This window comes from Arachis duranensis, chromosome 5 (genome assembly GCF_000817695.3).
Source record: "Arachis duranensis cultivar V14167 chromosome 5, aradu.V14167.gnm2.J7QH, whole genome shotgun sequence".
Lineage (NCBI taxonomy): Eukaryota > Viridiplantae > Streptophyta > Magnoliopsida > Fabales > Fabaceae > Arachis > Arachis duranensis.
In genome coordinates, this window is record NC_029776.3 from 4948297 (window position 1) to 4953073 (window position 4777).

Consider the following 4777-nt stretch of genomic DNA (forward strand, 5'->3'; position numbering starts at 1 on the left):
GAATTTATTATAATTAAAAAATATTTAAAAAATATTATTTTTATTCAATTATTAGTGACAAAAATATTTTAGTATAAAACATTCATATAATGTTCTCTGTAAAACAAGTGAAAAATAAATACGTTTACATGTAATATTATAAACTCCGCCATATTCAAATACTATATAAAAATAAAGACAATATTGATACTATATTATCAAATTATCTTTATAAAAAAAATTAAATAAAAATATATTCGAATTTGTATATGCAATATAGATGTATTCTTAAGTTTTTTAGTGAATTATTTGTATTTACTAAAATAAAACTCTGTTATCAATTTTACTATTTTTTTGTGGTATGAATAATTTTTTCAGTGATAATAGAAATTTGAGTGAAAATTTGGATATATTTTTATCTATTTTTCTATCTTTATATAATAAATCAAGTTTTACTTTTAATATCAAATTGTTTTATGTTGATATAATATTAGTTGTAATTAAAAATTATATTTACTTTAAAAAATAAACAGTTCAACAAAAGTATATTCAGTAACATTGTGCAAATAGAAATGTATCAGTATAATTTCATTAGAGAAAAAGTTTACTATAATATGTACTAATGATAAAAAGATAGCGAATGCAATAGGATAGACTCAAAGATAATAATTAGAAAAAAAAATTAACATCGTTTAAACGTATTTAACAAGTATTCTAAAAATAGCTAATTAACTATTATGAGAATTTTTTCTTTTTTTAATTATTCTTTTTAGATTTACTAAACATAAACACTAATTCAGTAAGACCCAAAAAATTTTTTTAATGTCAATCTTAACTGAAGTAAATTTATAAAAATGTTTTAGTATAGGACAAAAATAAACCAAATTACAGTGATAATGGTCAAATAAGTTAAAATAAAAAAAATCATATAAATAAGTAAATAAAATAGAGTTGTAATCTAAGTAAAAGTTATTTTTAACGTAGTATTATTTTTTTTTTTTCACAAAAAATCACCCAAATGTTAATTTTAATATAGGGATAAAAGAGTTGTTTAACAATGTTTTGGGTAAAAAGTTTTAAATTATGACATAAAAGATTAACATTTAAAGAGTAAATTAAAACTAATTTGATAAATTTAACTAAATTATCATTTAACGATTAGTAATGATCAGTTTAATATAAATAAATTTAGATAAAATTCACATGTCGACATATATCATGTTGTGTTTGTTCCAACTTACATATCCATATCAATACCCGTGTATCATCATAGATGAAGAGTGATTTCCTTTATATATTCATTAACTAAGAGATATTAAAATAGCAAATAACCCGACAAAAAAGCAGGATCACATTAAAAAAACTCGTGCTACCAATGGATCTCACTCACCCTGGTGGTTCCGCGTTCCATTTATATTTTTCTCTTCTCTAATTTTTCATGTGATGTCTCCTGAAAGGATGAAAAGATTGATTTATTTATTTTCGATAACCAATGACGTTTCTTAAAGAAGGAGAAAAAACAAAAGTGTATATAAGTGAGGAATGAGAAGAGCGTAGTGAGTAGTGTGAGTAACAGTAACAGAATGAGAGAGTAAATGGTAAATATGAGATAGGAATACCAATGAACGCAAAGCGGTACTGCTATGCTCTTTTACAATTTCACCAACAAGCAGTCAAACACCAACAACACACCATTCAATTTTCCTTTCTCCTCTTGTTTGTAGAGTTTATGCTCAGTCGCCAAGAATTTTTTTTGTCTTATATTTACAAAATTGTGTACATACAAAATATATAATTTATATTAAAAATATTATTTGTAACATGTATTTTATATTAGTGGTTGATTTTGGTGGCTGATTTTGATGTACACGTAGTATGGTCTAATTTATATTTATATACATTAAAATTTTATACACATAAATCAATATAATTTATATTCATATTTTTAGAATTTGTACACATAAATTGATAAAATTTATTTGTTAAAAATAATTTAATATTTGTATTGATCAAATAATGATAAAAATATTTAAAATTATTGATTTTCAAACATTTTTGTAATTTTTAATTGGATAATATAATATTAACTAATTTTTTAGAGAAAGTATAAGGAGCCAATGTCCTAAGCGTACAATGTGTACAATGGAGGTTTAGGAAGTATTAGAGATTTGACCATTAGTATTACATTGTCCTATTAGGTTACGTTTTTAGGATGAGTGGGTTCATGACATGGTATTAGAGTTCTAGATCCGAAAGATCAACCTTGATGAACTCCAAAATCAGCTTAAATTAATGTTCATTTTTTATTCATGAACCAAAGATTTAACTACACATTGTACTCCCTAGCAATATCCAATTTTTTTATTATGAAATTATCTTTTTTAATACTATTTTTTAAGAAGAGTTTATAATTTAAGGTTAAAATTTTATAATTTATAATTTAAAAATTATAATTTAAATTTAAAATAAAATAACTTTAAAACATTAATTGATATTAACTCAAAAAAATTAGTTATGTAATTGAATTCTAATTAAAATATCATTGATATTTTTAACATATAAAGGAGTTTGCTATTAAGCATACTCCTTGTATATTTTTATTAAAATTATTTTTATAAAATTTTAACTTTTTATGTATTTGTTATCATTAGAAAATATTTAAAAATATTATTTTCATTCAATTATTAGTGACAAAAATATTTTAGTATAAAACATTCATATAATGTACCTTATAAAACAAGTGAAAAATAAATACGTTTATATATAATATTGTAAACTCTGTGGTCATATCTAAATATTATATAAAAATAAAGATAATATTGATATTCCATATTATCATATTATCTTTATAAAAAAAATTAGACTAAAATATATTCGGATTTGTATATGTAGTACAGATATACTCTTAAGTTTTTTAGTGAATTATTTGTATATACTAAAATAAAATTCTGTTATTAATTCTATTTTTTGTGTGGTATGAATAATTTTTTCAGCGATAATAGAAATTTGAGTGAAAATTTGGGTATACTTTTGTCTATTTTTCTATCTTTATATAATAAATTAAGTTTTACTTTTAATATCAAATTGTTTTATGTTGATATAATATTATTTGTAAGTAAAAATTATATTTACTTTTAAACATAAACAGTTCAACAAAAGTATATTTTCACTAACATTGTGCAAATAAAAATGTGTCAGTATAATCTATATTAAAAAAAATATTTAATATAATATATACAAATGAGAAAAAAGACAGAAAATACAATAGGATAGACTCAAGGACAATAACCAGGAAAAAAATTAACATTATTTAAACGTATTTAACAAGTATTCTAAAAATACATACAATTAACTATTATGAGAAATTTTTTTTTTTAATTACACTTTGTAGATTTACTAAATATAAACACTAATTCAATAAAACAAAAAAATATTCAATGTCAATTTTAACAAAAGTAAATTAATAAAAATGTTTTAATAATAAACTAATATTCTACTTTGACATAGTTAAGATAGGACAAAAATATACCAAATTATAGTGATAATGGTCAAATAAATTAAAATTAAAAAAAGTCATATCAATAATTAAGTAAAATAGAGCTGTAGTCTAAGTAAAAGTTATTTTTGAAGTAGTATTATTTTTTTTTTTTACAAAAAGTCAGGCAAATGTTAATTTTGACCCAAAGATAAAAGAGTTGTTTAACAATGTTTTGGGTAAAAAGTTTTAAAGTATGAGATAAAAGATTAACATTTAACGAGTAAATTAAAATTAATTTGATAAATTTAACTAAATTATCATTTAACGATTAGTAAATCAGTTTTATATAAATAAATTTAGATATAGTATATATTATTATTTATTAAAATAAAAAATTATTTTAAATATTTAACATAATTAAAATAAAAAATTAAAAATAATTAAAAAATTAAATTATATTTTAATATTAATAAAATATTAAAATATTATTACAATTTATCTAAAAAATATTCAATGTCTTATTACATATCTCATGTTGTGTCTGTTCCAACTTCCAACTTACATATCCATATCAATATCTGTACATCATCATAGATAAAGAATGATTTTCTTTGTATATTCATTAACTAAGAGGCTTTAAAATAGTAAATAACTCGACAGAGAAGTGCAGACATTACATTAAAAAAACTCGTGCCACCAATGGGCCTCACTCACCTTGGTGGTCCCAACGTTCCGTTTCTATTTTTCTCGCTCTCTGATTTCTCATGTGACGTTTCCTGAAAAGATAAAAGGACTGCTTTATTTCTTTTCGATTATCAGTGGTATTTCTTAAAGACAGAGATAAAAATAGAAAGTGTATATTAGTGAGGAGCGAAAAAGGAGTAGTGAATAATGTGAGTAACAGTAACAGTAACAATAACAGGATGAGAGAGTAAATAGTAAATAGTGAAATAAGAAGACCAATCAACAAAAAGCGCCCCTGCTCTGCTCTTCTACAACTTCATCAACAAGCAGTCAACCACCAATAACACACCTTTCAACTTTCCTTTATCCTTTAATTTTAGAGTAATGCTCAGTCATTAAGAATTTTTTTTAACAAAAATTTTGTACAGACAAAATATATAATTTATATAAAAAATATTATTTATATACTAAAATCAATCATAAAATTTAATTATTAATATATTTATATATAAATATATATGTGATTTAATTTACTTTTAATATGTATTTTATATTAGTGGTTAATTTTGGTAGTTGATTTTAGTATACACATAGTAAAAAATAATTTATATATATATATATATATTAAAATTTTGT